Genomic DNA, 24670 nt, shown 5'->3' with positions numbered 1-24670 from the left:
ACACTGTATTTCTCATTTTATTATAATAATAAAACTACCTAAGCTTACTCTCTCTCACTCCTTCTGTTATAAACACATAAATATACAGTCATAAATATTCATACATGCTAGATATATAAATGCATACATAGCCATTTATGCATATGTTCATAACTGTATATATTTATATAACTATATAGGTACATACACATGTAAATGGGAAAATCAGAGTTGATTGTAATGTAAATATGAAATTGTAAGATTATGAACGATAATATTAACAGAAATTATTTCTTTGGAAAGGGCATATTGGACCAAGTGGAGGGTGAATTTAACTTTTTCTTCTATTTAATTTTATACTTTTTGAACTTTTTGCTGTGACCTTGGAATTACAGAAATAACTAAGATACAACTATTTCAGTGATTAGATTAACAAGATTAAAGATAATTTAATCAAAATCTATGTTTTTTAAGTTGTATTTGACTCTTTTGCAACTCCATGGACTATATAGCCCACCAGGCTCCTCTGTTCATGGGATTTTTCAAGAAGATCCTGAAGTGCGTTGCTGTTTCCTTCTCTAGGGGATTTCCTGGACCCCAGGGATTGAACCCATGTCTCCTGCATTGGCAGGTAGGTTCTTTACCACTGAGCCACCAAGGAAGCACATATATCCTTTCTACATGCCCTCAAAACCAGGATTTGGGTCATTACATTGCAATTAACTCTCAGGTAAATCAGCAATTTCTTTAAACAAATGTAAGCAGAGAATTTTTGTTGAATGAGGTGTAGAGTAGACAGGTGAGGTTGGGGTAGAAGAGAAGGGAGGGGTGGGCAGAAGGAACACTCAAGTCCTGATCACCTCATTCAAGCTGCTGCAGGAAGCTCTGAACTTTTCAGTCCCAGGAACAAATTAATTTTCTTCATTTCCTAGCTTCTTTGATATTGGGTTTTCTCATGCTTGCAGTATGAAAATTCCAAATTGAATCAAAGAAGTAACACAAAATTTTCAATAAAGTGTATACTTTTGAGCATTTGATGGGGAAAATAGGCCATGGTAGTAGTCATGAGTTTGGGGATTTATTAAGGTTTCAGTTCGTATCCATTCTGAACATCAACTGCATATGGTAGTTGATTCAAAGTCACTTTTGACATGTGTCATCTTTACCGTCTTTGTTTACACTTTCTCAGAGTTACAGATGATGGAAGATATTGTGAGTGGTTCATGACAGGTTTAATACTTTATGGGGATACTACTTTGGAATTTGAAATCTGAAAGCTGTCTTGACATTTTCCTGATGTCTTTATTGTCTCCGTGGTCAGCCTCAAGTTGAATTCTGTCTTTATCCACCCCCCCACCTCCTTTCTCGGTTTTTCTCACTACTGGGGAAATAGGTCCAATAATTCAACAAAAGAAGCAACTAGCTAACAAGAGACCTTTCAAGTAGATGTCATCTTCTAATGGAGAATTATTGCACTATATATGTTATCATAGTTAGAGCAGAAGCACTTTGAGGATAAAAATAAGTTATTTCTGCTACATACACTTTTGCACCAGAAATGGTAAATATGCTCAGCTCATACCCTGTAGTGAAAAGAAAAAATTTGGAGGAGCATAGGCCACATAATTAGGAAAAAAAGTCTATTCAGGTAATATTCCACATGTCATTACTAAAATATTAGTCTGATAAGGAATTCACAGAAGATATTATTTGACTAAAATAATAAGAAATCTTTAAAATTTCCATCAGACTTTCTAAAATAACTTTTCACCTGATTAAATAATAATACTTATTCCTTATAGTGAATTTTTAACATTTAAAAAGAACTACAATCAATGCATTAGTTTTGAGTTAGCACTCAAGTGTTTAAGTGAATAGGATAAAGACCAAAAGACTAAACACATCTAGTTAGTGACTATTCACAGTTTTGTGGACAAAGGTATTTCAGAATCTGTAGATTTGTAGCTCCTTAGGGGCAAATATCCTCTGGTATCCAAAAGTTTCTTTCATCTGAACTCAGAGTTCAGTAGCTGTATGCTAGAAATCTGTTGAAAGTTGGCCTACCACAGAGGTGAAGCTAATAGACATTTTTCCTCATTTTCCCCTCTTGTGAAGTAGACAAAATGGGCCAGTGACTCAAAGAACCCTGAAAGGATTAGGAGCTGGGTGGAAGCAAATGGATATTGTCTGGAAAAACAGTCACCATCTTCCTGCTAATCTGAAATGTCTCCTGACCCAAGAGCGGATCTCCCACCTTCACAGACTTCCGGAAATGTGATTTCCATGCTATATGGTTAACAGAATGGGCTCTAGCTGCAACTTATCTGAGTTAGATGCTGATTCCTCACTTGTTTTTGTAACCTTTGGGCAAGTAAGTTACTAATTTTGTCAGTTCTTCAGTTTCCCTCTCTGCAAAATGTGGAAGATGTGACATCATAACTCACAGGGTGATTTTGTATGAATTGAAATGTATGAATGCTGAAATCCATGCCACGTGTTCAGCCCTCCACACTGTAGGTAGGCAGTACACACATTCTAAACACTATTATTAAGTATAAATATTTTCACATCACCAATAATTTATAGAACTAGGAACATATACACAATTCCTATAAAACTTGGTAGTTTAAAGACTGATAGAGTCTCAATAGATACACACTCAAAATCATACTGTAGAAAGAGAGAAGATTTTTTTTTCTATAACTTGAAGTGTTTGTTGCATAGGTATTTCCAGAGTTTTGTCAGGGATTTTAAAAAGCTGTAAACACTAAGTAAGCCCATCCCTTACCCAGCTGCATGAGCATTCCTTCAGCTCCCTTAAAGTTCTGATCTGCAACACTAAATAAAAATATTTCCTTCTTTCTCTCTTCAATCTCTAAGCAACCGGCCTGCACTAAAGGAAGACTGGAGTTCTGCTTTTTTGAATTTAACAAATGAAAAGGGGATATTTCTTTTTTTTTTTTTTTATTCAGTGGACCATCATTTTTAGGTAACCTCTGACGTATATATCATATCATCACATAAGCCTCATATTAACTTCAAAGGGAACGACACACAATGGCACACAATGTGGTAAGAAACACTTCCAGGACACAATGGAGTATTATCTGCAGCAGTGCTGAAGCAGATGTCTTGGGAGAGCAAACAGTAGCAGCTCACCAAGTTCAGGAGCCGCCGCAGTCAGTCCCAGGTCACTCATCCTTAATGAGATCATGCTGACGGCCAACCAGAAAGGCAGAGCTGCAGGGGGAAAGAAGACAAAAGAAAGGAAAGAAAAAAGAGTCATTGGACCCACCACGTTTTCAAGTTAAGGCCAGCTTGTACATGTGACTCATTGGCAGAAAAGACTGGTCACTGATAAATCTTCCCAGTTTCAGGGCACTGGGAATATTGGAAAATGACCAAGACCCAAGTCCTCATGGAATAAACAGGAACCCCTAAAGGAACAGACCCCAGAAGAGCAGCCAGGCTCCCTACTCCCAGGTTGCACAGGCATTTGACTTCAGTCCCTGTTGGAGGGGTGTCATCCTCAATTCCTTCCACCTGCATCACAGCAAGATTGGGACCAGGGACTCCTGCTCCGATTGAGGGTGATAAAGACTTTCACCACTGAGGACGCTGTCTTGGCAGCAGTGCAGTTTGGCTCTTTTCTTCCCCATTGTCTCTTGGAAAGCTCCAAGTCTCCACATACTGGGGGTGGGCTTCCTTGGTGGCTCAGATGGTAAAGAAGCCTGCAATGCTTCGATCCTGGGTCAGGAATATCCCTTGGAGAAGGAAATGGCAGCCCACTCCAGTGTTCCTGCCTGGAGAATTCCATGCACAGAGGAGCCACTACAGTCACAAAGAGTCAGACACGACTGAGCGACTAGCCAACTCCACCTCCCCACCCCCACCCCCCACACACAGGGAAAAGAGGGTAGTCAGAGAGACTCAGAACTGAGCTGAACGTCTAGTATCTCAAATACCATTCTATGGAAATTTCTTCAGTTATTAGATTCCTCGGGGCTATAGCTCCTCTGCTTGGGCTTGTGATGGAAAACACAGAAAGCTATCAGTTTAGCCAAGTAGAAAGAGCAGAAATTCTACAGGGAAGGAGGTGTGGCAGGGATAAAAGGATCAACGCCCATTATTATTAAATCTCCCTGGACTGTACTACTTAACTTTTAGTAGACTGCAAAACAAGATGTAGTGGGAAAATACAACTTTGGGAGAGAAAGCACATGTTATTGTCTACAACCCAGGGCTCTTTGCAGTGGTGAACACAGATTGCACCTGAGGATTGCCCACTGCTTTGCTGAGGAGTTGTTAAGGGGCCTGATTAATGGAGCAAGTATGGTTTTGGCATAACAATCAAGATGGGCTCTTTAGACAAAGCAGGATTTGTCTGCTTTACCCAATGCCCATTCAAGATGGACAAGTCGACATTTTGAAAATGGAAAACAGATGTTTCATACAAAGCTTTCAAAGTGTCAGGTATAGATGAAGGACCCCAGCTACTCAGATGGATTCAGTCCAAGAAGGGAATGTGGACAAATCTGGCATTTCATCCGGCAGACATAAGTGTGTTCTGAAATAATCAGTTTACCTTTGAATAAACGGAAGTTATCCAGAATTAGTAAATCAGGAGAGAATGAGTTTTGAATGACCCGGTAATCATCACACTAATTTCTTTCCAGCTTTACTGAGGTATAACTGACAAAGAGAACCGTATATATTTAAGGTTACAGCGAGATGATTATATATATATATATATACACATACACACATTGTGAAATGATTACCACAGCATGTTAATTAACACATTTATTACTATCATCCTACTAATTCATTGTTACTTATTCTAAACAACTGGTTTGTCAGACCATTATCACCAAGTGCTTCTTAATAAAGAGACAAATAAAACCTTGAATAAAAGTTATAACTATGAATATACTGGTAATTGAGTGTCATTGAAATTTAGTCCATTGCATGACACTTCACAAACTAGAGATGGAATATTTAGTAAACTTACTTTCATTCTCTAAAAGCAAAGCAAACGGAGACCATCTGCAAAGACGTGTCTATTTTAAAATTTTACATAAATATATGTTTTTAACTCTCCAATGCAATGGTATCACGTTACAATTACCTGGGGACTTTTTAAGAACCCTTATGCTGGGCTTCACCCTCAGACAGTATGATTTTATTTGCTCGTGGTGGGGCTGGGACACTGGAATTTTTAAAAGCTCCTTGGGTTATTGTAAAGTGCAACCAAATTGAAAACTCCTGCTTCACTGTAGCTAGGTATCTAAAATATATGGCTATATTATAACTTTTGTACCGAGCCGTTTGCTGGGATACTGTAGAATATGCCAAAGGCCACTCTCAGTGTTTATTTTGAGGAGCTAGCATCTCTTTTTATGTTCTCAATAGTTGTGCAATGCAATGAGAACACAGATTCTGGTGTAGAAATGCCTGGTTTGGATTTCTAGCTCTCTGTCTACTATCTATGTGATTTGGACAAGTTGCCCACACTCTCAGTTCCTTTGTGTGTCAATGATGATAAAAATGGTATCTAACTCTTAGAGTTATTGTAAAGATTAAATAAAAGTATATGATGGTAGTGGTTTAGTTGCTAAGTCATATCTGACTCATTGTGGCCCTATGCACTGTAGCCCATCAGGCTCCTCTGTCCATGGGATTTCCCAGGCAAGAATACTGGAGTTGGTTATCATTTCCTTCTTCAGGACATCTTCCCAACCCAAGGATCAAACTCAGGTCTCTTGCATTGCAGATGATCTCCAGCACTGCAGATGGATTCTTTACTGCTGAGCCACCAAGGAAGCCCTGAAAGAGTATTTAAGTGAGTTATAAAGCCCTTAGAGTATAAAGCCCTTAGAGCAATTTTTGGAAAGATAATTTCCTACTACTACTAAGAAAAAACATGACTCTTATGTCTTGCTCTCTCTCTCGCAGTAATGAAGGTCCAATAACTATAAAGTAAAAACAACCACTAAATTTTTATATACACAGCAATACCTCCAGAAATCCACATTATTTCTCCACTTTGTCAATAAAATTCTTTTTAGTAAAAGACATGAGAATGCTCCTGAGTTGTCTCCAGCTCTTTGGTTTCTCAAACTGGGATCCCTGGAAACTATATAACATGTTTCTCAGCTATTGAGTTGCCTGGGCTTGGATACCAGTTATTCTGAGGGTGATTCTTAGGCACAATAAAGTCTGAAAACAATGGCGCCAGTCCACGTGATTGAATGGACAGTGGTAGGAGAAGAATTATTGTGTCCTTTAACCTTCTAGCTCTAGTGTGCCCTCAGGAAGCATCTTGAAAATATCAGTACAAGTGTCTATTAAAGGGCATGGTGTGTTTATATGTTTAGGTAGGAACTCCGTCAAAGCTGTAGATGTTGACTTTTCATGACCAAGCAGTTTAACTTTATCTCTAAAGGGGCACTTGCCACGTTATATAAGTTTGGGGTGGGTTTCTTTTCTTAGAAAGTCTTCTGAAAACGTAGACATGTTACTGTCTTCATCTGGTGGGCCCAGAAGGGTGGGTTGAGTGCCATCCTCAAAAGGTTCAAAGTCTTCCCCTGGGACTGGCCAGAACTGAGAGTCTGTGTGGGAGGGGATAGGACACTCTGAGCCTAGGCCAGGACCCATTTCCTGAATTTCATTCCTGTTTCTTGTTTCTTTCCTTGATGCTGCTCTCTAATAGCTAATACTCCCCTATTCACCTGGAGGAGCTCTAAGACTCATGAATAAGGAGTCCTCAGGGGTCCCAAGGCCAGGCCCATGTCCAGAAGGGCAGCCTGGTGAGTGGGTTGCTCCCACAGACTGCCACGGAATTTTTTTCATGGGATTTCAAAAGAATGGACTGCCAGGTGGCACTGACATGCTGATTTTGAGAGACCCACTCATTCCACTCAGAATAAAAGAATTTACGTGTGCACTGATTGGGAAACTGTATAGACACACCTCTTCCCTACCCGCTATTCTGAATCTTCATCCATGTCACAATACCTCACCTCATATTATTTATTTTCCTAAATATAAGGATGCCACAATAATTATTTATATGCCCTATGGATGCCCCTAACTCCAACTTTTACTCTTTTTTATCATGAAGTATAAAGCCATCAGAGATAACTACAGCTTTTCTTCTGGAATGCCTATCATATAATAGCAGTCATAGTTATTTTAAGATCTTTATAAGAAAGCTGGCTGCATTCAGAAGATTATTACTAATGGAAAGAGTCAAACTCTAATAAATTAGGAATTAGTGCAATAAAAATTAGAAAGATGGGAAGTAATTTAGGATATGCTTCTGTAATCAGACCACAATCCTTTTTCAATTACAAAAAAAAAAAAAGCAAACTGTTTCTTACTCAAGCAGCGGTTCCATTGTGCATTGATTATGAACTCTTTTCCAAGTGTCTTTTTGGGACTCAGGCTGGCAAAACAGCAATATCAGAAACATTGCCAGTTCCAGTAGTTGGGGGAAGAAACTCTGGAAGGCCTCACATAAGTAATTTAACAGCTTGGACCAGAAAGGATATGTATCACTTTGTTCACAACTTATTCATCAGATGTAGTTATGTGGTTCTCATTTAATAACAAGGCATCCAGGAAGTGCAATCTAACCATTTTTCCCAGAGAGAAAGATCCAGAAATATTTGGGGGACAGCACTAATGACCACCACAGATGTGTTCAAGGTAGTACATTTATTCAGTATTCTGCAAGTTTCTAAAGGAAATGTCTAGAATTGTTGCTTCTCCTATAAGGAGTATCTTTGAAAAAACTGTAGAAAATGAGAAAATAAATAAAAAGGACCTATAAATAGCAAATATTAGAAATTTTAAAGCTAATTTCCATATTTATAACTTATAAAAAATAAGTCAATAAAATTAATTTTATTTCCTATTGAGACAGTCATGTAGTATGGAATTCATGTTAGAATCCAAAAGTAAAAATCTGAGCAAAGGAAAGGCAATCTACCCAAATATTAAGAGTATTGTTTCTAGATCAGGAGTACATGAGTAACTTAACTTTTCTTTTCTTTTTTTTTTTTTTTTACCTCCTATTCTAGATTTTCCATAATGAGTTCTGTTTTTATAATGAAAAATTATAAAAAATAAACTAATGTTGTTAGGGTAATGTCTTAGAGAAGAGGAAACCAATGATTTTTAGCCTTAAATATAAAACCAGATTACTAACTGGTGGGTTAGTTAGCTGGGAAAAACCTTTTCCTTCCTAAGAAGTTTAAAAGAATATTTACACTAATTAATTTGGGGAATGAAACATAGTTAAGAGATAAACATGATCTATCCCAACCTTAGATTGGTATCCAAAGCTTTTCACTCTACTTTAGACAGTTTTGTGAGAAGCATGTGTGTGTGTGTGTGTTATTCACACAGTCGTGCAGTCATGTCTGGTTTTTTGTGATACCGTGGACTGAGGAACTCTCCAGGCAAGAACACTGGAGTGGGTTGCCATTTCCATCTCCAGGGGGTCTTTCTGACACAGGGATCAAACCCTGGTCTTCCTCGTCTTGGGGAGATTCTTTACCTTTTGAGCCACCGGGGAAGTCTGCTTGTCAAAGCGATCACTGTTTATATTTCAGCTTTTAGTGTTTTGCATTTATGGGCTATCCTTCAGGTATTTGATTTTTTGATGAGATCTGGAATGTCACTTGGGAAAATTACGATGTATCTTAAGTTTTAATTGAATTTGAAACAAAATAATGGATGATCAAAGTTTTTGAAAGAAAATTTTTTTATAATTAAAAAAATACTCAGAGTCATTGTCATTGACAGACAACAGAGCAGTGGTTCCTTCAGAAGAGAGACAGGAAAGTGTGGAGGGATTATGAACTGTGTGAGGAAACTTTTAGGATCAGTGAATATGCTTATCCTCTTCATTTTAGTGGTGATTTCATACATATGTTGTAACATCAAAGTATGTAATTTATGTGCAATTATACCTTAACGAAGATGTGTGAAAATATAATTCAGTGTATCCTACAATTGGTAGTTATCTGAAGGCCGTTATCTTATACTAAAGCTACTAAGCTACAAAGGTCAGACCTAGATCTCTTGATATTTAATGTTTCTTTTTATCAAACTTGGAGACTGGAATGTGAAATTTTCAGATGATACCAAGCTGCAGAGAATGAAAAGAATTGTGATAGTCAATGTCTATATGAAGTAAGGATATGAATTGAACAAACGGGAAGTAACCAACAACCAATGATTGTGCTTTTAAGTTATAAATGTGCTTTTAACTTTGAAGGCTGTGCCATATTAACTAGACGGAATCTTTGTCTGAAGCTATTTTTTTGGTAATGGTTAAACAGTATTGTAAACCACCAATGTGTCTTATGGATGGTACCAGGAAGTTTTGTCATTAAAAGAAATTGACATATTTCAGGTATAGTTTGAATGTGACTAAGGAACAATTTATATAAAGCTACAATAACTTGGCAATTCTGAAAATAGCATCATGTGTGGCTGTGCAGATAATACACCATGGATGATCATAAATGAAATTTAAAATTTCAAGGTGAATATCAATGTTGACGGTTAGCATATGCAATAGGAATAAGCTGGGTTATTATTGTAAAATTTAGAAATATTGTGCTTGCTACAAAATGCGATTTCTTTCTTTATATTCTCAATACATTGAATTCTGGATTCTAATGAATAAGTTCAATGTTTAAAATTCAGATTAAGAACGAAAATGATGCTAAGCTTGTAACTGAGGCTCTTTCTACAGGAAGAAATGTCAGAAGTAAGGTGAAAATATTCTTTTGATCCAACAGATCAGCTGTGGCACTTACATTCTACAAAGACATACACATTTGAGTCACTTTGATCTCCCCAACATTTATAAGGGTCACAGCTGATTGGATTAAGAGACATTTGCTTTCAGGCCTATCCTACCACTGAATATGTGGAAATAATCTTATTCTAATTAATAAAATACTTCTAATTCTAATATTGCACATGTAAAAGGATGTTTAACATTTCCATGTTAAATGGCTAACAGTTCAAAGAGTAACTGAAAAGTAGCTGAAAAATGCACTCTCTTATAGAAAAAACTCCTGTATGAGAGCATGATTTGTACCTTGGCCAAAATAGACAGACACTTTTCAATATATTTTCCCCCAAGCCCTTGAAGTGGAGCTCAGGAAGCATTACCTTAAAAAGTTTGGAAGCTAAGCTCCTGGAGGTGAATGCTATTGCTGATTCTTTTTCTTTAGGAACTAGCAAAGTAACTCTTTCAGGGAAGAACTAAAAATGTATTTGAATTTTAAAGACCAGCACGATTAGACTAGCAGGATCAGGTAGGTCTAGACCATAGCTAACTAATGAAGTTCGTGAAGAGCCATTGAGGTTCTTTAAAACTTCTGTTCCCAGTAGTTGTCAGCACATAGACACTAAGTGAATGACTGGTGAAGATGCTGTGACACTGAAGAATGGTAGAGAACAGAGCATCTCTAATAAACACTAAAATCTGGAGTCCAGAAAAGGATGGTTACAGTCATAGCAGAGTAACAGTAGCAATGCTTCTTCAGGACAGTGGGCTTTCTTAGAAACGTTCAGGAGGAGTGGGTAGCAACTGATAAACCAATAATTAAAAGCTCAGTTTTATGAAACAAGCTTGTGGCGTCAAGAAAAAACCGTAAATCTTAACAAGTCATGCTCTTACTGGACCCGTAAATGTTTACCAAAATAGTGGCACAGATGGTTTGCAGTCCAATTTGGTGTTATCATGTGACTGAGTTTTAGCTAATACACAAATGATGAACCTTGCAGATTTGCTCGTAAGAACCTCCTATAGGTAAACGTCCCAGTTCCTTCCCTCTCTGGCTGTTTGGAATGGAGGTAGCTCCCAGCATGACCATGTTAAAAATAACAGAGCTACAAATGAAAGACAATTAAACATCTGAACTGTCTCCCACTGATTGGGAACATCCTTTTTCTTCTTATGAATGAAAAATACATTGCCATTGGGTTAAGCCACTGTGATATGAGGGTTTAAGACATGATTAAGACAACTGACAAACCATTTATTGTCACATTGCTATACCAAAGATAGGGGCATATTAGAGCAAGTATTTAGTTGATAAATGCAGACTATGAGCAAGGCAGAATTTGCTACATTTTAAATGAAATATACTAGCTTTTTATTGCACCAGGAGTTGGGATCCAGGTTTTTTGATATTCAGCTATTTGATACACTTAATTGAAAGCAATCTGTCTTAACTTTAAGATACTATATAATTTAAGCATACTTTTCTCATGATATTTATCAAATTTCTCTGTACTACAGATACTTGGATTTTTTTAAAATATTATTTCTCTTCCTAGGTGTTATTCTTCTAAACCCTGTGATTATGTGTGATAACATTTTTGCATAACTTAAAATAACTTGTTCAGCTCTTTGTTAAGCATTTTGAAGTCTCTATTATTGTGTATTAAATGAATGTTTGAGATATAAGTCAATATTTCTTTGTAATAAATATATGAGGGATCATCTAGATACGCATATAAATTTAAAAAATTTTGTCCCATCTGTGGTTAGAGTGTGACTTAAGCTTTGCACTGTTAGAAATAGAAAATTCTTCTATGCTTTAAAATTTTTTGGCAATATTTCTTATCCAAGAGTTAAATAAAATGGGTTTTATTAATATTTATATTAAGTACTGATTTTTTATATATCTTAAGGTGAAATCTGAAATATTCTTGCAAAATTTACTCAGCTTCTAAGTTGTCATTTTTGAAAAAATATACAGAGTTCATTTATTTTTTTATGCTACACATCAATGAATAACTGAAGAAGAATAAAAATTCTTTGTATGAGCTATGATCATGCAAATGTAAATATATATGAATAGCAGTTGTAAACAAAGGATTCATTTAATTCTAATAGTAAGTTGCATCATCCTAAAATGCAATTCAGATTATTTCTAGATATTTGTTTGCATATATTTTTCATTAGCAGTTCTGAAATTTTGTGCTCTTAGATCTTAAAAGTATCTTTTTAATTTACTTTGATAAGAAAAAAAAACCACATTTGCCAAATGTCCCATCTAATTAAGGGCTGAGAATGTACCCAAAGTGCAACTGTTTATGTTTATTTAGGAAATGCTATATTATAACTTTTAAAAAATTGAAATTATTAAAATATTTAATATTAAGATGTTAGTACTAGTCTTGCAATGCTTTATTATATGAATCAGCCATTATTTGTACAATCACATAATTTGAAATCAATAAAGTTTAGAAATACTACCATAAGCCCAAAGAACACTGTATTTTTTCCTCCCATGTGGCGTATATATATATTTTCCTTCTGTATTATTGGATACATCATCATCATTATTAATATATTAGACATTGTGAGAAAGATAACAAGCTCAAATTTTGCCGCTTGTTCTTTAAGAATGCATAATCTGGCTGAAAAGACAAAGAAATTCATGTTAGTAGACAACTATGAAGCAGTGTACTAAATGGAGTACTATTTAAGTGATAGAACTTAGGCAAAATCTTTAAGAATAGTCAAAATCTAGACAGGCAGAGGTGAGAAATGAGGATTTTTTCAGCAAAGAAAACAAGTTGTGAAGGGTGGAGATAAAATAGAGTAAAGGTATAGTTCTCAATCCATTAGAATCATCTAAGGAGCTTAAAAAAAATTCTTGTGCTGAGGCTATATGCGTGTTAAGTCGCTTCAGTCATGTCAACTCTTTAGCTCACCAGTCTCCTCTGTCCATGATATTCTCCAGGCAAGAATGCTGGAGTGGGTTGCCGCATCCTCCTCTAGAGCATCTTCTCAATCCAGGGATCGAACCCACGTCTCTTATGTCTCCTGCATTAGACAGACAGTTTCTCTACCACTAACGCCATCTGGGAAGCCCATGCTGAGGCTACTCTAAACTTACTAAATGAGACTCTTTGTGGGTGGTATTGCTGCTACTGCTAAGTCACTTCAGTCGTGTCCGACTCTGCGATCCCATAGATGGCACCCCACCAGGCTCCACCGTCCCTGAGATTCTCCAGGCAAAAAACACTGGAGTGGGTTGCCATTTCCTTCTCCAATGCAGGAAAGTGAAAAGTGAAAGTGAAGTCGCTCAGTCATGTTGGACTCTTCGGGACCCCATGGACCACAGCCTACCCGGCTCCTCCCTCCATGGGATTTTCCAGGCAAGAGTACTGGAGTGGGTTGCCATTGCCTTCTCTGGCCTGAGGTTAATCATTTTTTTATCACAAAATACAAATGGCAGCAATGGGGAGAGATTCAATTGCATGCCTAATTCATGGGGGAAAAAAAGTACCAGGCTCATCCACCTATGGGATTTTTCAGGCAAGAATACTGGAGCAGGTTGCCATTTTCTCCTCCAGGGGATCTTCAACAATCAGGGATCAAACCCATGTCTCCTGCATTGGCAGGTGGATTCTTGACCATTGAGTCACTGTTAGGTTGGGAAGAGTGCAGGGAGACTGGACTTCTCTCATGCTCAGCTGCCTCTTCTGTCTGGTATCATTTACTTTTAGGAAATAACCCTCCACAACTTGGCAAGGCTGCCAGTCACCTAGCCCTAACTACCCTTCCTTCCCATAGGTAAACCCCTCCCTTGCACGATCCAAGCAAGCTCTAGAAATCTTTAGGGAAGGAAAGAATGGATGTTGAAAGTTCTACTTCTGAAATTTTAATCAATAAGAAGCAAGCAATTGTCAGAGGGGAGTACTACCACCAAATAGGAGGCAGATATCTGAAAATGATGTTAAAATACTGAAAACTTAAGCTAAGCCATTTACTGGCTAAAAGAGAAAAACAGGCAAATCCATGGAGATATATTCAGAGTCCAGCCTCACAGATTAACTCCTCTTTGTTGTTTAGTTGTTAAGTCGTGTCTGACTCTTTTGCAACCCCATGGACTGTAGCCCACCAGGCTCCTCTGTCCATGGAATTTTTCAGGCAAGAATACTGGAGTAGGTTGCCATTCCTTCCCCAGGTCTCTTTGTGGGTGGTATTAAGAATCATTATTTCTAAATCTTCCCAGGTGATGGAATCCCTAGGAATACCAAGCTGGAGGACTGCTGGAGGAAAGCATGTTGTAGTCACTGTCCAACCTGCTTGCCTAGAACAGCAGTAGAAAGGGACCAGATGGGAAGCAGTTTTACTGAGGATTAAAAGAAACAAGAAAGAAGGATAAAAGTAACTAGGACGGTGTGGCAATTAATTATCAGAAGAAAGAGTTAGTCTTAAGGTAGAGAGGATGCTTTCAGGTTTTACTGTATTGATTTTAAGCTAATACTGAAATTCCATTCTCCTCTAGACATCCAGTCCCACTTAAAAGGATAATGACGTCTAGAAGATTGAGAAGTACTGTGAAGTTCGCAGTCTAGAAATACAGGCTCTTAAAAGAGAGCCACAGGACAGGAGAATGCTTCAAATCATAGGACTGTAGAATGCTTTCTCTCCCCTCACACCTTACCATCACATCATTAATGACCTATTTACTTTAGTTCCTTTTACTGAGTAATTATGTTCCACTCACTAGAAAAAAGTACGAGACATACTAAAAAGCAAAAACCACAGTTTGAAGAGGCAGACTAGCATCAAATCAGAGTCAGATATGACACTGAATGTTGAAATGATCAAACCTCAGTATTTGAAAAAAAAACTATGATTAATAGGATAAGGAATTTAACAGAAAAAGTGGACAGCATGCAAGAAAAAATAGGCCATGTAACAAGGGTGGCACTACTGGTAAAGCACCTGCCTGTCGATGCATGAGACATAAGAGATGCTGGCTCAGTCCCTGGGTTGGGACGATCTCCTGGAAAAAGGCATGGAAACCCACTCCAGTATTCTTGCTTGGAGAACCCCATGGACAGAGGAGCCTGGCAGGCTACAGTACATGGGGCTACAAAGAATTGGATACAATTGAGCAACTGAGCACACACACACACACACACACACACATGCAGAGAAATGGAAATTCTAAGAAAGAATCAAAAAGAGATGTTAGAGATTAGAAACACTGTAAATGAAATGAAGAATGCTTTTGAAGAGCTCATTGGTGGAATAGGCACAGTTGAGGAAAGAATCTCTGAGTTTGAGGATATATCAAAAGAAACTTTTAAAACTGAAGACGAAACAAGATGCCAGTCCAGGTTCGATGCACGATACTGGATGCTTGGGGCTGGTGCACTGGGATGACCCAGAGGGATGGTATGGGGAGGGAGGAGGGAGGAGGGTTCAGGATGGGGAACACATGTATACCTGTGGCGGATTCATTTTGATATTTGGCAAAACTAATACAATTATGTAAAGTTTAAAAAAAAAAAACTGAAGACAACAAGAAATAAGACTGGAAGAAATGAAAAAGAAAAGAATATCCAAGAGCTATGGGGCAACTACAAAAGGTATAACATATACGTGATGGGGATTCCAGGAGGAGAAGAGAGAAAGAGAAAGAATGATATATTTGAAACAATAATAAGAAAGAAATATTTGAAACAATGATGACTGAAAATGTCCCCTAATTAATATCAGATGCCAAAACACAGACCTAGGAAGCCCAGGAAAATCAAGTAGGATAATGATAAATAAAGCAAAACAAAATGACACTGAGGCATATCATATTCAACCTGCAAAAAATGAAAGATCAAGAAAAAAAAATCTAGAAGAAATCAAAGGAAAACAAAACTTTACCTGCAGAGGAGCTGAGATATTATACCTGACTTCTCCTTAGAAAGCATGCAAATAAGAGAGTGGGGTGAAGTATTTAAATGGTTGAGAGAAAAAACTCACAAGCCTAGAATTCTATATCCTGCAAATTATCCTTCAAAAATAAAGAAGAAATAAAGAGTTTCTCAAACAAACAAAAGCCAAAGGAATCTGCTGCCTTAAGAATAGGTCTGTCTTATTAGAAATGGTAAAACTTCTTTAGAGAGGAAGGAAGTGATATAGGTCAGAAACCCAGATCTACATAAAGAAAGGAAGGACACCAGAGAAGAAATAGTGAAGGGAAAATAAAAATTTTTACTGTATCTTATTCGTAACTGATCTAACAGACAACAGTTTGATCAAAGTAGTGACAGCTGCTGCTGCTGCTGCTGCTGCTAAGTCGCTTCAGTCGTGTCCGACTCTGTGCGACCCCGTAGACGGCAGCCCACCAGGCTCCCCCGTCCCTGGGATTCTCCAGGCAAGAACACTGGAGTGGGTTGCCATTTCCTTCTCCAATGCAGGAAAGTGAAAAGTGAAAGTGAAGTTGCTCAGTCGTGTCCGACTCTTAGCGACCCCATGGACTGCAGCCCACCAGGCTCCTCCATCCATGGGATTTTCCAGGCAAGACCCCACTGGAATGGAGTGCCATTGCCTTCTCCCAGTGACAGCAGAGATATTCAATTATATTAAATATGCTTATGTATAAGTGAAGTAATGATAGCAATGATACAAAAGAAAAGAATTAGTAATATTTTGTTATTGTAAGGTATTTGCCTACATGTGAAGCTAGTTAGGGTTATTTGAAAGTACACATGGATTTGTTTTAAATATATACTGCAAAGTCTACAGCAACTGAAAAAATTAAGAAAAAAGTATAATTGACAAACTAAGAGAAGAAAGAAAATGGAATTACATAAAATGTTCGGTGAAAACCACAAAAAGCAGAAAAAGAGAAGAAGACAAAATAGGAAGAAAGAACAAGGGCAGTGAATAGAAAATAGTGACAAATATGGTAGATATTAATTTAACTGTATCAAAAATAACTTTGATATCAATGGTCTAAAACACCAATTAAAACACAGAGATTGTCAGAGTGGATCAGAGTTTGTACCCAGATATATGTTTTCTACAAAAATAAGATACTTATAGATTAAAAATAAAGGGATGGAGAAAGATATATCACGCTAACACAACTAAAAACAGTTGGAGTAATTATATTAATTTCAAACAGAGAGGACTTCAGAGCAAGGAAACTTATCAAGGATAAAGAGGGGCATTAAATAATCAATTGGGGTCAATTTTTCAAGAAGCTATAGGAAGTCTTCATGTCCATGTACCTAACAAGAGAGCCTCAAAATATGTGTTACTGAGGGATAACACATACATTGATTGCATCAATCTCAAGGATGACATTTTCAGTTTTGACAGTTGTAGACACCCATGGACCTCTGCTGTGATTAAGATAATACAGTATATTTTCATCATCCTCAAACACTCCAGTGAGTGGGCTGTACACATTGAGGTGGGACAGCAAGTGTGAAAGTGACTCTCTGTGCCCTGCCTACTGGGGCAAGATAGGGCTGTGACATCACATTCTGCTCTGCTGGAGAGTACCCATCAAAGAGTCCTGAGTGGAGGAGCATATTGCCGGGTGGAGGAGGTTGGTCCAGAGTCTACCTACCCCAGGTCCTGCCCCTTTGCAGCTTCTTGGGCAACACTCTTATGTGTGTGTGCAACAATATTGTGCTTTGGCACTCCAGGTGAGGTGCTGTAGGCCAGCTCTTTCCATCCAAGGCATATACATAGATTTTTCAAAGTTTTCAAAAAGCAATTTTCTCACAGTGTCTGACTGCTTAAGAACTTTGAAACCCAAGGAATATACAGTGTATTTGATTAAAAGAATATTTTTTGTGTGAAGTTTTCTTACAAGGGCAGATGCAATACTTTGAACACAGAGTGAATAACGAGCAAAGAATGAAATTGCACATTTCAGTCTTTCAAAAATGTTTTCAGAATTCATGAATGACAAGATTATAAGGGTTGGTATGCAGAAAATGAGGCACCATAACTGATAGGCTTTAAAGCATTCTGGGCTTACCTTTGTGACATGTGATTGAAAAATTGAGCAGCTTTCCTTTTGATTTTCTTTTCCATATGTTTTTTACATTTACCTATCCAAGAGCTACATCATTAATCCCTCAAAATGGCCTCCTTTTTATTTGACTCGATTTTTTTTTTTTTCCTGGAGACTAGAGCACATCCTGTGCTCTGTATGGCTCGATTTTGCATGTTAAACTTTCCATCATCTGATACTAACAGGGTAAAAGTTTTCTATTTTTGGTATTTCTAAGTTAAAATGAGATAAACATTTACTTAGCACAAAGGTTTTAGTAATAAGATGATAGTTAAGACTACATGATGTGTGAATTAGAATTTGTACTTGTTCAGTTCAGAAACCTATATTTCACTCACAAAAATAAGTTTCATTGATTGTAGAATTAAGTGAATCAGCACATATTAATCACAATTACCTTGTAAAAGGCTATGACATATATTTTAAACAAATAAACAATAGATCCTCTGTTTCAAAAAAACATTTTGGCTAGGAAAAAATGACTTTGTAATTCAAACCAGAAATTGCCCTAAATATTTAGCCCATATTGGCTCATTTTGCATGCCATTTTATCTGGACACTTTCTGTTGACATTTTTCGTGTTCATAACTTCATAGGCTGTGGTCATTTGTTTTCTCGGCATCACCCATCTGCCCACGCATTTGTCATTCTGCTGAATTTTGCTTTAGTTGGGCAATGGGAAGTTAGGGCTAGAGGAATAATGCTGTTATGTGAAGGATATCATTAGAGGACAAAATTGTACTTCAAAGGCCAAGCACATATGGTTTTGACTTTTATAAAGATGGCAGGTGGACATGAAGAAAAGGTTGATTTTGAATTTATTTCCATGATACGAGGAACTTCTTGAAAGTCTGAGGAAGATTAATTTCCAATTTGGAATTATTAATTACTGAAACATGGTAAGAGTTTTACAACTTCCTGAGGTAAGTTTTCTGAAGACCAAGCCATCTTCATATAAACCCATGTAACAGCTTAATGTACATCTCAGAATGAGAGAAAACAGCAAATGTTTGCTAAGAGAAGCTTTGGAAAGCCAACACATACAGAGTGTCATTCATTTGAAAAATTTTAACTAGGAGGTTTATAACAGAGAAATAAAAAATAAATAATTGTAAATATGATCCAAATAAAATCAAGTATAGTTTCAAAAATTTGCTCTTATTTTAAAAGAACAATTTGTTACATATCTAATCTAACTTTCCTACTGTTTAGCACATAAGGGATTTCTGGTACTGTAGAATGTTAGAGCTTCTTTAACAAGGATAATAGCTCAGCTTGTCTAAAAGCAATTTTTTCTTCTGTATTTATGATACTTCCAATCAAAGAAGGGGTAAAGATTGAAAAATATAAATATACTACTATTTTGCACATCTTCCAGCAATATTTACAATAGCAAAAATACAAAAAAAACCACCCAAATGTCCATTTACAGCGAACAGATTTGACCAGTTATGTTACAAAAGAAAATTGCAATTCTACCCTCTTCCACAGAATAGCACCAATCTGTATATGATGCCAAGGAATAATCTCCAGGATATAGTGATAATATAAAAAGCAACTCAGAACAGTATGCAAATATACTAGCATTTATATAAAGAGGATGTATAAGAAATACATCCTCTCTGTATATAATTTTATAAATAAAACCATTGACTCACAGGAGACGTCCCTGGGTGTGGAAGATCCCCTGGAGTAGGAAATGGCATTCTCGCCTGGAAAATTCCATGGATAGAGGAGCCTGGTGGGCTACAGCCCATGGGATCTCAGAGTCAGACATGACTGAGCGTGCACACACACAAAATTTAAAATTAAGGTACTGTCTTTACCCCATTAATATTCTGCATTCAGGAAGAAATGAGACTGCACAGTCCCTAGGGGAACCACTCTACTCCCTCAGCACCTCAGTGCCTGGAAATTACAAATGTCTTTTTTTACAGTCTTGTATTGACGTGAGTAAGCAATCAGTGATCTTCTTATAAAAATGTCTCTATCTGGGGTAATGGCTTCCCTTTCGGACCTCTGCTTTTCTTTTTCACTAGTCAAGATTTTTGTGAGATGGGGGAGCTGTTGGGCAGGGGTCCTTTTCACACAAAGCTCCAAATGGAGGTAAAATGTTCCAGAGCAGGCTTGTGGGCATTTGTGGCAGGTGTGGAGGGATTGGGCTCTTTATTATTTCCATCTTTGTGACCAGCAAGAGGCATATACTTCATAGATATTATGGAGATTTTAGTGTGATTCTCCAAAGTAGCTGATTCTCTAGTACAGAGAGTTTACGAAAAGATTTTAGAACACTTTTTTTTGAATATTGGATGAAGACTGATGCTGGGAGGCAGAGGATAATAATCTCTAAATGAGAAAGAAGGTCGCTTTGGAAGGATGGGGAATGAGGAAGAAGTATCTTCTCAGCTGTTGTTTGTCATTACCAATATGATAAAATCCCAGACAGAATATTAGCTCAGTTCTTGGGCCCTAGATTCAGACCAGGTATATGTTGATACACTCCACCATACCCTCCCCCTCCCCACCCCCCCACCAACGGTGGTCCAGGTTGGTGGCCCTTTCCTTCACTGGCTACATGAGCAGGAATTTGAAAGGGAGCCTATCTGGGATGTGCAGGCAGCAGAGATAAAGTATTTCTCATCCTCACGTCCTCATGAGGGGCAACCAGCAGTGACTGAGCATGAGTTCGAGCGGTACCAGGTATATGAAGTAACTAGCTCTGAAAATTAGACTGTTGTGAAAGCCATAGTCCAGAAAAGTAGGCCAGGACCTATGTAGAGGACGAGAGTCTTCCAGCATAGCACAGAATGTCCAGAATGTAATTGAAATCACTCATCATACTGATGGGGAGGAGGGAAAAAATTTTCCCTCTCCTCTTCTAGGTTCTTGGGTGAGACCTGCTCCCCTCATCCTCCATATAAAATAAAGATCAACAAGAGAAAATCACACAGAGATTTATTAACATGTATACCTCATGTACGGAGAAGGCAATGGCACCCCACTCCAGTACTCTTGCTTGGAAAATCCCATGGACAGAGGAGCCTGTTAGGCTGCAATCCACGGGGTCGCTAACAGTCGGACACTCGCTAACAGTCGGACACTGAGCGACTTCACTTTCACTTTTCACTTTCATACATTGGAGAAGGAAATGGCAGCCCACTCCAGTGTTCTTGCCTGGAGAATCCCAGGGACGGGGGAGCCTGGTGGGCTGCCGTCTATGGGGTCGCACAGAGTCGGACACGACTGAAGTGACTTAGCATAGCATAGCATAGCATACCTCATGTAAGGGCTTCCCAGGTGGTCCTAGTGGTGAAGAACCCGCCTGCCAGTGAGAAGATGTAAGAGACACGGGTTTGATCCCTGGGTCAGGAAGATCTCCTGGAGGAGGGTACAGCAACCCACTCCAGTATTCTTGCCTGGAGAATCCCATGCACAGAGGAGACTCGTGGGCTACAGTCCCTACGGTTGAAAAGAGTTGTATATGACTGAAGTGACTTGCCACGCACACACGCATATCTCATGTAAAAATGGGAGATACTAATATAACTGAGAAAAATCTCAGAAACACCCCAAGCCACCCCCTTAAATACCATCTTCAGTTAAAGCAAAATGTTGTGGGGGATGGCCATGTTGGGGGATGGCCAGGTATGGGAGCTGACCAGGAAAAGGACAGTAAGGTTGTCATGCAGATTTAAGTCTGGCATCTTCCTCCTGGATAAGAGTTTCTTGTAATTTAGAGTCATCTTTTGCTTCCTAGTACCTACAGTGCGACACATTTAAAATGGAGATTTCCATCATATGTGTAAATTTCCTTTACAAAATGGTAGATTCTACTCTTTTAGATCTTCTCCTGTGTCTGCTTTTTCTCAAAAATAATCTGCTCAGAATAATCCTTATGCCAAAGAGGCATATTTGGGAGTGGCACATTCTGCTACCCTTCACAGAGAACCAGGAAAATCACAGCTTGAATGAGAAAAGACAGTCAACAGGCACAAGCGAGATGAAAGAGATGTGAGGATTATCTGAGAAAAATTTTAGGCCATCTTCATAAAGATACTTCAATAAGCATTCTTGAAACAAGTGAGAAATTTAACATGTCACCAAAAATATAGAAAAAGCAAATATTAAAAAATAATTCCACAAATACAATAAATTTTCCCAAACATTTAAGAAAGAAATATCCAATTTTATACAAATTTCCCAGAGAATTTTTTTTTAAAGGGGAGAGAAAAGTCCCAGCTCTTTTCTTCAAGGCCAAGGTAATTTTGATACCAAACACTGACAAGTTCATCATCAGAAAAGAAAATTATGAACCAATCCCTCTCATGAAGATAAATGCAAAACTCCTAAAAAATATACATTACGGAAATGTCCAATTTCAGTTCTGACATGTCAAGAAACTTAAAGTCATCTTCATTCTTGCAACAAGAAAATGTCAAACAGACTGAAGATCAATGATTTTCTTGGGCCAGACAGTAAATTGAAGTTGGAAGGCAAACCATCACCCAAAAGCTGGTGAGATAGAAATATGAGATTGAGCAACCAAGGTCTGTTCATCTGGAATAAAATCTACTAAAGCCAAATGGATGGGAACACTAAAATGGCAATTTTGGTGAATTGTTGGAGGCTGAATAAGGGCTAGCATAAGACTGAGAAACCCCTGGGGGCCACAGTTGTTGGGAGTGACCCACATGATTATAGACGTTTCCTCTACAAGCTTGGAAAGAGTTTCTGGGTTCTCACAGTGAGGATCCCAGAAAAATTTCCTCCTGACTCTGGTAGGGGAAATGTAAGATTGACCATTGGGAAACACTCTCACAGCTTCTCTGTTACAAATGCCTATAGTCAGGGGAGAGAACTTCACCAGAGTGCAATTCTGAAACCTTATTCCAGCTGGGAAAAGGGAATACTTCAGCCTCCTAAGCTGTCTCCTTCTTTCCTGTCTCACCTAAGGGTAGTGGTTAGGAGTAGAGTCAAAGGGGAAAAGGGCTTCAAGGAACTGAATTAGGAACACTGAAACTAAGACAGGAGTAGGCAGAAGGGATAAAGTTACACTTCTGTAGGAGAACCAGAACCACTTTTTTTTTTTTTTTTTAATACCATGTGTGTGTATGTTCTTAGTCACTCAGTCATGGCCGACTGTTTGCAACCCCATGAACTGTAGCCCACCAGGCTTCTTTGTCCATGAGGGTTCTCCAGGCAAGAATACTGGAGGGGTTGCCATGCTCACCTCCAGGGGATCTTCCCAACCCAGGGATCGAACCCAGGTCTCCAGCATTGCAGGTGGATTCTTTACCGTCTGAGCCACCAGGGAAGCCCTTTTAATACCATAAAAGTTATTTATTATTTTTATTGTAAGAGAAGAGGTGCAAATATAAAATCTTGGAAATTTTTTTAATAAAGTTATTTATTCACTAAACACAGAACATGTCCCTTATAAAATGTACACATAAATAACTAAAAAGTGTAACTGAGTGAATATTTTCTCAATAACAGAACATACTAAGACATTAATAGAACAGCTTTCTGTCTGCCTCAAAATAATCTAATTACAACACCCAGTTTCTTTTATAACTGATGCAAAGCTAGAGTCTTATTTGGGTGATTATTTCCTAATATATGTTTGAGGAGCAGTGTCAATAATTTAATATAATTCTAGTATATTACAGTCCAATAAATCAATTTATTATAGATTAAAACAAATCATTTTTCATTATTTATATTGTTATTTAATCACTCAGATGTATCTGACTCTTTGAGACCCCATGAACTATAGCCCCCACCAGGCTCCTCTGTCCATGGAATTTTCCAGGGAAGAATACTGGAGTGGGTAGCCATTCCCTTCTCCAGGGGATCTTACTGACCCAAGAATCGAACCCAGGTCTCCAGCACTGCAGGCAGATTCTTTACCGTCTGAGCCACCAGGCTTCCCAATTATGGTATTATACCAATTATAGCATATGTGCGTGCATGTTCAGTTGTGTCCGACTCTTTGTGACCCCATGGACTGTAGCCTGCCAGGTTTCTCTGTCCATGGGATTTTCCAGGCAAGAATACTGGAGTGGGTTGCTATTTCCTCCTCCAGGGGATCTTACTGACTCAGGGATCGAACCCATATCTCCTGCATTGGCAGGAGGATTCTTCACCACTGCACCACTTGGGATGCCCCTAATTAAAGCATATGATTAAGTGAAATGAATTATACAGCAGTGTGACAAGAGCTCAGAGAGAGGAATTGGGGAACACTGGTATAAGGTACTTGCATTATGCACAAACTGATACAGTGTTATTTGAAGGTGGACTTGGATTACTTTAAAAAGTATATCATAAGCACCAGGAGCAACCCCTGAAATGTTTTAAAAAATATATTGTTGGGGAGAAAGAAATTTTCTTCTACCTTTGTAGGGTCTTCTGGCAGATCTAAGAACTCAATTGACATGAGACAGATTAGCAGGAGAAAATCAAAGTTTAATAACATGCACATATGGGAGAGACCCAGGAAAACTGATTAACTGGCCAGAATGCTGAAGTCCACACCTTAAATACCATCTTCAGTGAAGACAAAACGGATTGGGGGAAGCGATGGGGGACTTCAAAGAGGAGGAGGGCAATTCACATGGAGATGGAAAAGCAAATGTTTGCTGGGTCATGCAGAGATAATAGGACACAGAGAGAAATTTTAACAAGCATTCCTCATTAGGTTCCTCCCTGTCACACACCTAGTTCATACTCTCGTTATCTCTGATGATAGCATCCTTCCTGGAACAGGTCCTCTCTCTTCATTCTTTTAGGCAGCTAGGGGGAAGGTCAGAGCTTCTTCCTGA

The sequence above is a fragment of the Bos mutus genome, chromosome 6 (genome assembly GCF_027580195.1).
Source record: "Bos mutus isolate GX-2022 chromosome 6, NWIPB_WYAK_1.1, whole genome shotgun sequence".
NCBI lineage: Eukaryota > Metazoa > Chordata > Mammalia > Artiodactyla > Bovidae > Bos > Bos mutus.
Note: the sequence above shows the minus strand (reverse complement) of the source record.